Raw genomic sequence first — 13996 nt, forward strand, 5'->3', positions numbered from 1 at the left:
TTTTTACAATTAGAATGGAAACTTACATTCAAATAAAGGACACTTTCATTCATGGGCTTTGGGAATGTAGGCTGTTACTCCCCTGCTACTTCAGGGGAACTGCAGGAGAGGGTGTAGAGGATGAGCAAAGTTAGTCACGAATGGGTGCAGAGACAATCTGGGATATGTTCTGCTGCTGTTCCTGATGTATCACAGCCATCCTGCTCCTTGACTTCCCCACTTCAGCTTGAATGAGCTCACCGTGAACCAAGAAAGTGGCAGGTCCTGGATGAAATGCACTGCTTTAGTGTCTGTTCTTCTTCCAGCTTTCAGGCCCGTGAGTGTCAGTTGCAGAGCACGTCTACACTGATTCCCTAGCATGTGGCACAGGCAGCCCAACTGACCACTAGGCAGGCTTTGTTGCTGCCAGAGTTTTGAGCTGGGCTCTGCTACCCTCAGGAGCCCAGTTTGGAAGCTTGGAGCCTCGTGTAGGAGAAAAGTCATTCTGTGGTCCTAAGCTTCAGAGGGAAGTGTTAACATCTTGGTAATTAACACCAAACAGCTGTTACTCCCTATACAATCTTCCTTTGGAAGCAGTAGTGGAGTCAATGTAAACTGAAATTTACATTAGGATCCCCACTCCTCCTCTGATTAGTTCAGTGATTTTTGTCAAAGTCAGGCAACCTCTCTGAATCTCAGGTGAATTTTTTTCAGTGGAAGGTTCAAATGAGAGAGGCTGTCAATGTTTTAGTACAGGCCTTCCTGCCAAATAGTCATTCAATAAATAATTGCAGTTAGTATCCCATTTTGCTGCATGAAGTTTACTGGAATATAAACACATATTCATTACAACAGTTTCAGTTGTAAGTAACAAAACTCAATATAAACATAAACAAATGAATAAGATTTTTTGTACTCAGCAAGAACAACTTTAGGTCAGCTGAATTCAGGGATTCCAATGGTGACATCAGGGCCCAGCTTCCCTTCACCCCTCAGTTCAGAGTTTCTCTGGGTACTGGCTGTATCCTGTACCTAGGCTCTGGCTACCCACAGCTCCAGATTCACGTTTTCCAGCTTATTAACTCCCAATGCCCATTTACCAATCCAGGGAAGATTTTGATTGGCCTTGATTAGATTACCCTGCTGTAGCTGGACCAATCACAGTTGCTAGAGGCATTGAGCACTGACATTGGCTAATCTAGAGTCACATGACCAACCCCGTGATGAGAAAGGGAATGTTGGTAGACGTGGAGATTGGCAGCTCAGCTGGGAAGACGCAGAATGGAGAAGAGTATCCTCAAAGGCATTAAGGATGCTGGGCAGATGAAAACAAAACAGTATCTACCTCAAGAGCCTCAGAGAAAGGTATTTGCTCCTGACTGTTCCCTAGGTCACCCTGTGAGTCAGTGCTAGTCCTAGTAAAGTTGTTTCTAAAGTCATTAAAGAGAATTCTGTTGGCTTAGAAACACATATAGCTTCCAGTCAAAGTAAAATAACCTGTAGAAGAGTTGCTGTTGAGCTATGTGAATCTGAATAGTAAGTAGGATTCCCAGGCAAAGCCTGTGACTTTGGCTTAAAACACATGGAACACAGGGTTGGGTGTCACGTGGACGTCTCCTGCTCTAGTTGCTTTTAGATCATTGCCTGCACATCAGGATTGAGTGGCACAAGGGAACTCCTGCCCGTATTCTGAATGCCCCTTTTATTTTTTTCCTTCAAAACTTTTCTGAAGTAATAACACCCAAAGCTTACCTTATGTCACATGGATAGTTCTTTGACTCTGTAAGCTATAAACTTGCCAGCTCTTTCTTGGCAGACATTTGACCATTGTGCTAGTTTGAGGTTGAGAAGGTCAGAATTTGCCTTTGCAAACTGATAAGGATATTTCTGTTTCGATCCCTGCCAGTCCTTCCCAGTGGTAAGAACCACAGTCTTCCTTCTGAGCTTTTTTCCTAGTAATTATTTTATTTGTTTCACAAATACTTGTTGAACACCTGTTTTGTGTAACAGGCTGTGTTAGAAGATGAAGCCCACACCTGTGAGCCAGATATGAGCTGTCCGTCATCACCTTGCTCTGCTTCTTCAGGCCCTCATCCGTTTTCCCACCCCTGCCAATGTAGAGAAGGCTTCCAGCGCCTCTTGACTTAGGAGTTCTAAAGAGAGATGGAGGAAGGAGATGACTTTGCACACCTTAGCAAACAATTTAACAACATTCTTCTGCAACATTTTCGTCGTTCAAGGTTGGTTCTGGGACATGGCCACGTGCTTGAGTCATGAGTTTCCCGCTTTCCCTTTTCCTCAGCCTTGCTGGCCTCAGTTTCTTCCATCCCGGTATCCACTTTCCTCCCCCATTCCCACATATTCGGCACTCATTTTCATGAAGTAGATCAATTATCTTTACCTGAGCTTTAACCTCCAATCTTATACATGCCAAAGGCATCGTAATGCTTAGAAGACTAAAGGACCTCCAGCTTCCAGAATGTATGCTCCTTATAAAGCAATGTTAATTTGTTAGTTATCGGGCACCATTTAGCACTCAAAGGCCATGGCAGCATTGCTCAAAAGTGGACTGAGACTACCTGCTCCCAGATGCTTAAAATTTAATTTTAAGAATTAAAATTTTCGGCCACATGCAGAGGCTCACACCTGTAATGCTAGCACTTTGGGAGGCCAAGGTGGGAGGATCACTTGAGATCATGAGTTCAGATCAGCCTGGCCAACATGGTGAAACTCTGTCTCTACTAAAAATACAAAAATTAGCCAGGCTTGGTGCCTCACGCCTGTAGTTCCAGCTACTCAGGGTGCTAAGGCATGAGAATTGCTTGAACCTGGGAGGCGGAGGTTGCAGTGAGCAGAGACTCCAGCCTGGATGACAGAGCAAGACTCTGTCTTAAATAAATACATACATACATAAAAGAATTAAAATTCTGGAGCTCTACCCCAGGTAAACAGAATGAGAATCTCTTTGGGGAAGGGTAGTTGTTCTCAACTCTGTCTGGGTATAGGATACACCTGGAGAGCTTTTTGTCTTTGTCTTTGTTTTGTTTTTTAATTGTTCCCAAGTGATTGAAATATGGAGCCAGGACATTCAGTCTTTGGATTCTAGAGGCACCTGCATTTTTTTAACAAGCATGGCAGGTGACTCTTACGCAGCTAATGTTTGCATTATGGAAATTTAGAGGCTAAAAGATAATTTTCTGCTGGAGTTAGGGGAAGGTGGAGTGAGGAGAAAATTTCCCAGAGGAGGTGAGTGGTTTTGGGGGTGAAACTGGGAAAAATGAGTGGAGTTTCATAGTTGTGGGGAAAGGGGAACATGGACAGTTTAAATCATCACATGTTTAAACTCCAAGTTATTTAAAACAAAACTAGTAGTAGCCCAGCTTTGAAAGTAGATCCAACTCTACTTTCAAATAGTTACTTGCCTGTAAGCCTTTAAAATACGAGTCCTTCCCAAGACCAGACACCCTTTTCCTCCCTCCCAAGGAGACAAATTGACAGGTATAGTCACCAAGGGTTGTGGATTTTTCTAAAACTTCTGCCCCACTGATGCAGTAAGTCAGGAAAATATTCCAGAAATCCCAGTGTTTAAATCTTCAAATTCTATTTCCACGGTGACCTCTGACATTGGAAAGTGACACAGAGGTCTGTTGACAACCGTAAGTTTCAGCTGAGCAATTAAATAATCAGGCCTCCATTTCCCAGGTGGCTAATAACACCAGCCCTCATCAGAGTGTGCTGGGACAGGCATGCCGCGAAGCCGGCTGAGGCCAAGCCTGATAACAATCAGTCAATACTGAGATCAGGCCGCTGATTGCTTTTTTCAACTTAATGCTGTTTGTTTAACTAACACCAGTGAGAGTCCTATTAAGGGCTGTTAACATTCTGAAATGCTGTTTGTTGAGCTCGCCAAAGTGATAAGTGATGCTGTGTTTACTCTCTTGTTCTCAAGGCTGATGGAGAAGCCTAAAATACAGTTTTGAAGTGGTTTGCTCTAATGAAGATACTAGTGAGTTCCACAAACAAGCCAATGGTTTGAGAACAGTTTTGAAGGCAAAAAAAAAGTTTGCAAATGTTTGTCGGGTTGTAATGGATTTGCTTGATGATAACCACAAACCATACACACACCCCTCACTCATACATGCACATTTCACTGTGTCCAAATACACTCTTAAGATCTGTGCTCTTTTATTCTCAGCCCTGAGTTTGTAAAGTTCTTTTCCAACCATGTGAGTGAATTCTACATGCTTGTGTTCAAAAGGAAAGAAATACACCAGATGGCAGGAGACATGAGTGAATGAGGGTCTGCTTTCCCCAAACTCGTGTGCCCGCTAACATAAGCAAGTGATGGTTTTCCTGGAGAACTAGCTTTCTTCAGGAGCCTTGTCCACTGTGACTCCAAATGGTTATGCCCATGGAACTTGCTAGTTACTGCATTGAGGGTACCTCTCCTTTGGTGAAATATACATGTTTCCTCTATGCCTATGAGCTGCCTGCAATAGCATTCTTACTGCCTTGACATTCGATTACCTATGGCCTCTTGTGGAATTCTAAGACTTAACCAACAGACTTCTGCATGTTTTGGAAGCCCTAGAACCAAAGCTGGAGAGGGAAGATAAGAAGATGGTAGTTAGGTGCATTGGCTCATGCCTGTAATCCCAGCACTCTGGGAGGCCAAGGTGGGAGGATCCCTTGAAACCAGGAGTTCAAGACCAGTCCGGGCAACATAGTAAGATCTCTCTACAGAAAAAAAAAAAAAATAGAAGATGGTAATAAATAGTCATATAATTTATTGCTCAAACCAAAACCTTTTGCAAGTGAGGGGGTATGCAATAAATAATTATGCCAGGATTATAAATAAGGACTGTTCTGGGTGGGATATTTGGTCTTCCCAGTAATAAACAGGTTAATATTTATTGAGCCCTTACCATAAACTAGGAATTCAACTCATGCTTTAAAATCTTATTCTCCTTAATCCTCACAGTAACCTTATTCAGTGGATAGTTTTATTCCCATTTTAAAGATGAATGAATGAGGGTTCAAGGTGTAACTCACATCAAGTTATTCTGCTTCAGTCGTACCCTGGTGAGAGCAGATGTGAACAGGGGTTTGGACTAAAATGTGTCTTATTCCAAAGTGCACATGCATTGCACTATTGGCATGATTTCTCATCTTGTAATTGACTATTTTTCTCTTTTTTTCCAAACTGGGTCCTAAGGAGACCTAGAGAGCTGGTTAGCTGCCATATGCTCTCCCGAAGGCAAGGAGGAGACCAGTGAGGACCACCTTCTAAAGAAGGCTCCATCTTTATGCACAATATACTGGACAACTGGATGGGAGTTCATTTTGGGGAGGGCAGGGTTTCTACTATTGAAAGAAAGAATAAAGGGAAGACAGGAAAAGAAGCAGGAGGAGGAGGAGGAAAGAAGGAAGAATGTGAGAAAGAAAAGGAAAGAAAGAAAAGAAAGGGAGGCAGGGAAGGGAGGAAGGCAGGAAGACAAGAAAGAAAGAGTAAGAAAAGGCCATTGTTCTAATTGAAGCCCCTCGGTTTAAAATAGAAAAACTGAGCCAATGCCCAGCTAGCTCAGTCAATAGAGCATGAGACTCTTAAAATAGAAAAACTGAGTTTCAGAGAAAGTTTCCTATCCAAAGTTGCATAACAAGTCGTAAATAGAGGAAACAATGGTCTGCAAAGTCCAGGTTTTTGTTTTTCAGTCCTTTTCTTCCCCCTACACTTCACTGTGTAGCAAACATATGTTGAGAAAACATGTTGCTGGTGGGATCTATTTCCATATTTCACCTCATTTTGACATTGGCAGTGACTAGTTGGTCCTTAGGCAAGCTTTTCTTTCAAAGGGGAATAAAAGTCTTTCAAATATTGAGCAGGAGAAGCTGTCACAGATTTCAGATATACTATGGAAGGGGTTTTAAATAAAGACAAGTATGTGCATGTTGAATTTGAGTTGTGAAATGTAGCATTATTGAAATGCTTTCTTTTTCCTTTTTACCACCATAGTTCTAAACTCTTCAAAGAACATTAAATGATACTAATTTCAGGTTGAAAAGTGGAAAAAGCTACAATCACTGCTCAATAAACTAGGATCAGGGACTAGAATAGTAAACTACAGAATATTGGTGGAGAGAACTCACAAAAATAAAAACATAGCAGAGACTTAAACAGCCATCCCCCTCACTACTCACAGAAGCTTCCTAATAGCTGGTTAACTTAAGTGAGAGACTTCTCTAAGACAGGAGTAAATTTTGGGGCTGGGCTTCTTGGAGAGGGACAAGGGGGAAAATCCCAACGAAGCTCTGGGCTCCAGCCCAAGCTTCCCTAGAACTGCGCCACTTTAATCTCATCTTGTGAAATATTTACTGTGTATTAGGGACTTTTCCAAACATTGTACCTGTACTAATTTATTTAATCTTTACAACCCTGTGAGGTTGACATTGTTATTATCCTCAAGGTCAAATGGCTAATAAATTGTAGAGCTGGAATTGAAACCAAGGCAATTCAATTCTGAGTGTATGTCCTCAACTGCATGCCACGCTCCCTCTGAAATGTCCAAGCATCATCTGGAGGCAGTGTTGTAGACTTGGGGCATGCACAAAAGGCCGTCTACGTCACGATGTTTCTCATCTTGGACAGCAGATTATGCCATTTAGCCATGGGATGTGGCACTAGGGTAGCAGTGGGCATGGTGTTTCCTTCGGCTTGAAATTCTTTTCTTTGGCTGGGCGTGGTGGCTAACACCTATAATCCCAACACTTTGGGAGGCCGATGCTTGTAGCATTGCTTGAGCTCAGGAGTTTGAGACAAGCCTGGGCAACATGGCAAGACCTAGTCTCTACTAAAAATAAGAATAAAATCAGCCAGGTGTGGAGGCACATGTCCCAGCTACTTGGAAGGCTGAGGTGGGAGGATCACTTGAGCCCAGAAGATGGAGACTGCAGTGAGCTGTGATTGCACCACTGCACTCTAGCCTGGGAGACAGAGCGAGACCCAGTCTCAAAAAAAAATTTTTTTTTTGGTTAATTCTTGATCCTAAGCCTTGACCGTGGTATATTTGGGAAGTAAGAAGAAAAGAAGTGTTCAGAGAGGGTGTTGATAAGCCCATTCTCCACAAATTCCTCTAGACTCTTTAGCAGATGTTGCAGTTTGAGTTAGGTGGTTCTGAGATGCCTGATTTCTGCTGATTGTCGGCTTTGAACTTTGTGGGTGATGCTTTTCTCTGAGCTCTTGGTAGGGTATACAAACACTGACTTCCTGAGTATGTAAACCTGGTTAAACTTTCCAAACCGGGAATATGATAAGTGAAAAATCTGTTTTACTCTGCTGTAATCATGCATTTCAGGAAATTCAGAAGCCAACAGAGAAAGATATTTCAGAATGGGAACAGATGTCAACCTTTTGCATTTTCAGAGTAATGACATAAAATGTTCATTTTACTCTGGAAATTAGCCCCAAACGACGGCTCAGTTAAGGTTGGAATTACAAAAAAATGTAGTCGTCACAAACTCAAGTATTTCTGAATGTTTTGATTGGCTGCTGGCTTTAAGCACTATATTGACCATGCCAGCTATTTGCAAAAAACAAACATTAAAAAACAAATCTTAATAACAATGCCTTAGAGTCTTCACATTTCCTTTTGTCTACTGTATATTTTTTTCAAACTTCATGGATCATTGGTGATATATAAGACACCGCACAGACCAGCGGCTAAGAATTCAAAGCCCTCACTATTTGATTTGCAACTGGCCTTACTTCCGTTTTACATCTGTTTAGTTAAATCTATGTTGCCTGAAAATAACAGAAAATCCCACCAACAGTGGAACAAACAATTAAATGTATTTGTCTCATGCAACAAGAAGTTCAAGGTAGACAGTTTAGGGCTAGTATGGCATCTTGTGTAGACCACCAGCAACCCTGGTTCCTTTTATTTTCCTGCTCTGCCATTCACAGACTGTAACTTTCTTCACAGAAGTTGACAGGGCTCCTGCACTTCCAGGCATGGCTTCTGCCTGGACTAAAAGAAAGGGAGTGATGGGCAAAGGGCTTTCTCATTTACTGTGCCACCTGTGAACCTCTAGTTGTAAAAGCCAGGAAGATCCACGTATTTTTAGCTGGGACCATTGTCACTCAGAACAAAGTTGAGTTTTCTGTGAAAGGAAGAAGGCCAGGCATGGTGGCTCATGCCTGTAATCCCAGCACTTTGGGAGGCCAAGGCAGGTGGATCACCTGAGGTCAGGAGTTTGAGACCAGCCTGGCCAACATGGTGAAAACTCATCTCTGTAAAAATGCAAAAAAAATTAGCTGGGCATGATGGTGGGTGCCTGTAATCCCATATACTCAGGAGGCTAAAGAGGGAGAATTGCTTGAACCCAGTAGGTGGAGGTTGCAGTGAGCCAAGATCATGCATTGCATTCCAGCCTGGATGACAGAGTGAGACTCCATTGAAAGAAAGAGAAAAGGAAGGAAGAAAGAAGGAAATGGCAGTGAGAATGGTCATTATCAGCGTCTGCTGCACACACCTGTGCTGCCAAAGTAAATGCCTTGCAGTGCCCTGTTCATATCTACACACCCCGCTTTCACATTTCTGCCTACACTTTTATTTCATCTGAAATATTTTCACCTCCATTCTTATATTCTTTCTATTTCTACAATTTCAAATTCCCCCCATCTCTGAGGTACCTTTTTTCCTCAGCACCTTTCCTGACATCCTTATTATCCCATTGGACAGGGGTCTTCATCTCCTGCATTCCCACTGCGCTTTACCATCTGAGAGCCTGAGGACGTGGCTTACCTCCAGCCATCCCTACAGTTTGGATTTGCAACTGGCCTTACATTCTGCAAAGCAGGGTAGAGGGCTAATTTTCCCTAGAGAAGCAACCCTCGTCCCATGTGTTTTGTCCAGGAGAGACAGTAAAGGAGCGGGGGTAGATATTTACGCATTACAACTAAGACGCAAAATGAAAGGAGGCGTTTTTGTTTTCTGTTGCTGGGGAGACCGTGCTAAGTAGTTTGCTTGGAACAGTTCTGATTTATACCTGCTATTCTGGAGAAATTATTAATAGTGCTTCTTTTCACCCTCAGAAGTGTCCCAGTTTAAATAATAAATTCTGTGTTTACTCTCTCGATAAATGACTTTATCTTGCACTGGAACCTCCACTCCCATTCCCTGTGGGATGGGTGGGGGGATAAGTTTGCCAGTTAAAGGAAACTGTCTCTCTGGTTTAAAACACTTTCATCTGGATTAACTCACAGTCAATTACATAGTACTTGGCTTATTCTAGATCCAAACTCTCTATCAGAGCTGTTTCTCCCTTCCCGTCTCAGGATCTCCTTTTTTCCAAAATGTGTCTGGGAGCAAATCTCTTGGCCAAGGTACCAATGTCAGCCATTTTTAAAACTTGTGTGCTGTGCCGATATTTGGAGTTCATAGCTATATTAAGAGTCTTGGTATTACACTTGACTCCTCCTCCCATCTATGGTTTGTTATCTTATAGGGAGTTGGGGTGACATTTGACCTCTTTCTCTCCCCATCTTCCTTTGTTTTTGTCTTGTGAGCATCTTCTGTGTCTCCTCCTTTACCTGATAGCTTGTAGGAAACTCTCCATCCCGAGTCCACTAGACTGAGTTTGGATAGGTAATGGCAAAATATGGAATGTAGAAAACCATTTTTTCCTTTCAATAAAGTTCAATTTCTTGGGTTTTTTAATTTAATAAGGAATATGTGCCTCTGGGCAAACAGAGGGAAAATCATGAACCACGATGTGTGGGGCGAGAAGGGGAGAAAAAACCAATTCTATATTGCCCCCCAAGGATGATCCCTGTTATAACTACTTATTGAGTGACTTGATAAATATGTGACTTCATGACTGGGCCCAGTGGCTCATGCCTGTAATTCCAGCACTTTGGGAGGCCGAGGTGGGTGGATCACAAGGTCAAGAGTTCAAGACCAGCCTGGCCAACATGGTGAAACCCCCATCTCTACTAAAAATACAGAAATTAGCTGAGTGTGGTGGTATGTGCCTATAATCTCAGCTACTCTGGAGGCTGAGGCTGGAGAATCGCTTGAACTGGGACCCAGGAGGTGGAGGTTGCAGTGAGCTGAGATCGCGCCACTGCACTCCAGCCTGGGCTTCAGAGCAAGACTCTGTCTCAAAAAAAAAAAAAAAAATGTGACTTCATACAACTTCCAGAACCTACCTAATGTCTAAAACCATGAAGAAAGAATATGCATATGCTACCAAGAGTGGTCCTGGCTGTTGTTGGCACCCCAAATCATTTAACTCCCCAGCCAGCTCTCTGGGCCTTGCAGTGATTTGCTTATAAATGTAGAAAACAGAATTTATTCTGCATTGTCAGATAAAAACTGAGGATTGTAAAGCTCAATACATTAAAACTGCTTTAAAGCCAGGCACGTTGGGAGGCCAAGGCAGGTGGATCACTTGAGGTCGGGAGTTTGAGACCAGTCTGACCAACATGAAGAAACTCTGTCTCTACTGAAAATACAAAATTAGCCAGGCCTGGTGATGCATGTTTGTAATCCCAGCTACTCAGGAGGCAGAGGCAGGAGAATTGTTTGAACCCAGGAGGCAGAGGTTGCAGTGAGCTGAGATTGTGCCATTGCACTCCAGCCTGGGCAACGAGCAAAACTCTATCTCAAAACAAAACAACAACAAAAACAAACAACGAAGTGCTTTAAATCTTCCAGATTTTATGGCAAAATGTGTGTTTGTGTGTATTAAACACATATAGCATATGTCTTTACATATATATGTATAATACATTATGTGTACATTTCCAAGAGAGTTTTAGAAAAATTTTATAGGACAGCTGCAGAGTTGATGAAAAATACTGAACTTGAAATCTGAGGACCTAGATTTGGGTCTTCATCTGACTCTCTATAAAATTACTTATTCTTGGTTTCTTCCTCTGTAATAACGATTATCCCTATCTCACAAAATTGCTACAAGAATCAAATGAGGTAATGCGATTGGTGATGCATTATAGAATAATTTGTTATTATGTATGAAAGCATCTGATGTTTTTAAGAGAGAGATTGATCTATGTGGCAAATGTTATATCTAGGCAGTGTGAGTACAAACTGTAAAAGCAGATCTAAGCATCTAAATTTATAGATACACAATGATACCTAGCAAAGGGGAATTGTGACAACCTGGAGAGTCATCCTTCAAGGCTAAAACTGGGCCAGGCATGGTAGCTCCTGCCTGTAATTTCAGCACTTTTTGAGGCCAAGATGGGAGGATCATCTGAGCCTAGGAATTTGAGACCAGCCTGAGCAACACAGGGAGATCCTCTCTCTTCAAAAAATTAAAAATGTAGCCAGGTGTGGTGGCACATGCCTATAGTTCCAGCTACCTGAGGGGCTGAGGTGGGAGAATTGCTTGAGACTGGGAGGTCAAGGCTGCAGTGACAGTGACTCCAGCCTGGATGACAGAGCTCATCCTGTCTAAAAAGAAAAAAAAAACAAAACTGAAAATGCTGCAGAGGCAAAAAGTTGATGACGAAGACCAGAGGGGGACTCTGTTTCTTTTCCAAGCTCTGGGTAGGCAGTGTCTCCTGGAAAGAAGGATGTGTTCCTCTCACCAAATTGTAATTAAGGCCAGCAATAAAATAAAGTTCCCTGATATTCGCACGGGATTTTATGTATTTATTTATTACAAGGAGAGCCAGGGAGTCAAACCCTGCCTGTCACACTCCAAAACCTAATATTGTCTTACTGTCCATGAGGATTAATACTTTCGTTTTTAGAGACTATTGATCCATGGAAGAAAGAAAAACTTTCCTTTTGAAAAGAAAACCTCAGTGCTGAAAAGAAAGTTCATGAAGATAATATATCCATGGAGGTGCTTTCTCATCCCAATAATAGCCAAGAACTGTTTCCCAGTATGGATGGGGAGTCTGATCAATTTGGTGATCCTTTGATGCTCCCTCTGACTGGGGTCCTGTCTGATGGCAGCTCAGCTTCTTGTATCATTGGCCTTTGAAGCTGGGAATCAGAATTCATCTTTTCAAGGAATCTGGATCTCTTGGGAGCTAGAGAGATGGGTTTACCTTAGTTTATTTGTGTGACCAAGGGGAGAGGCAAAAGACCTCTCTTTCCAGAAATTCCAGTTCCTAGAGTCTGGGACTATGGGGAAGGAAAAGAGGAAGAACTAGTGGGCTGTTTGCCCTTACAGAGCTGGTCTTAGTGCTCCTCTTGGAAGGTGGTCTGAGGGCAGTACAGCAAGTTCTGTCACCTGAGAACCAGACTCTGTGCTCCATAGGAGAATGAACAAATGATTGCATCAGTCTTGTAAACCTGTTTCCTCAAAGCCTGACGTTTGGTACAGAGTAGTTGCTCATTAAATATTGAATGATCAAATGAGTGAATGAAATAATGCATTTCTGAACAGTTCTCAAAGCTGACACCCAGTGAGTAGGGTTGGGGACAGAGGTACTTATATTCTTAGTAATATGTACTATATTTGCCTATCTGTTACTTCATTCACTTTGGCTTAACTACAGAAACAGAAACAGAGAGAGAGAGAGACAAAGATGGAGAATTGCACATGATATATGATTCTTATCGACTAGATAAGGAAACTGAGAATTTGAGTGACTGTTTCTTGTTCAAGGTCACAATGAGGCACATCTCAGGCTCATGTTTAGGCTTGTCTGGCTGGAAGGCCATCACTCTGTGTCCCTACTCTGTTGTGCTAAGTGATACCTCTGGCGTGGAAGGAGAAGTCAACAGTCAGAGTAGAAAAATCAGCATGCATGAAGATGGAAGACAGGGAGGTAAAGCGGGATGTAACCAGACAGCCTGTGGAAGGGCAGTCATTACATTTTCTAATTGCTTTGAAATCTAGGCTTACAATTCTTGATAATTGAGTTTTATTTTTTTGAGGCTATTGAACCTGCACTTCAAGTTTGAGTCCCCTCACGATCTGTCACTGATGTTTTGACAGAGATCTGGACATTTCTTGGCTGTCTGTTACACATCTAGAAGTGCTAGACTATTCCATGTACATTCTATTATTCTATCCTCAAAAGGACTCATGAGATGTTTTATCTCAATTTTGTAAATCCAGGAACTGAGTTTCAAATAAATAAATGATTTCACTTGAGGTCATACGCTGTAATTGGCAGTGCCAGTGTATGAATCAAGAAATGTCTGTCAATTAAGTGTTCCTTTTTTATTTTTATTTTTTATTGACATATCATAGTTGTACATATTTCTGGAGCATATGTGATATTTTGTTACATGTATGCAATGTACAATAATCAAATAAAGGTAATTAAGAGATCCATCACCTCAAACATTTATCTTCTTTTTTTCCCTTTGTTTGAGAGAGGGGCTCACTCTGTCTCGCAGGATGGAGTGCAGTGACACGATCACTGCAACCTCTACCTCCTGGGCTCAGGCAATTCTCTCACCTCAACCTCCCAAGTAGCTGAGACCACAGGTGTATGACAACCACATCTGGCTAATTTTTTAAAACTATTTGTTGAGACAGGGTCTGTTTATTTTGCCCAGGCCCATCTTGAACTCCTGGGCTCAAGTGATCCTCCAGCTTCCGCCTCCCAAATGCTGGGATTATAGCTGTAAGCCACAGCACCTAATCGACATTTATCTTTTCTTTGTGTTCAGAACATTACAATTCTTCTCTTCTAGTTATTTTGGAATGTATAATAAATAACTGCTAACTATAATTTCCTTACTCTACTATGAAATGCTAGAACTTATTCTTTCAGTCTAACCGTATTTCTGTACCTATTAACCAACCTCTCTTCCCCCTCCCCATCCCTGCTTCCCTTTCCAGTCTCTGGCAATTACTGTTCTATTCTCTACCTCCATTAGATACACTCTGTGTTTTTTAGCTCACACATGAGTGAGAACACACAATATTTGTTTTTCTGTGCCTGGCTTATTTCACTTAACATAACTACCTCAAGTTCTATCCATGTTGCTGCAAATGACAGACTTATTTTTTTAAGGCTGAATAATAC

The sequence above is a fragment of the Callithrix jacchus genome, chromosome 1 (genome assembly GCF_049354715.1).
Source record: "Callithrix jacchus isolate 240 chromosome 1, calJac240_pri, whole genome shotgun sequence".
Classification (NCBI taxonomy): Eukaryota; Metazoa; Chordata; class Mammalia; order Primates; family Cebidae; genus Callithrix; species Callithrix jacchus.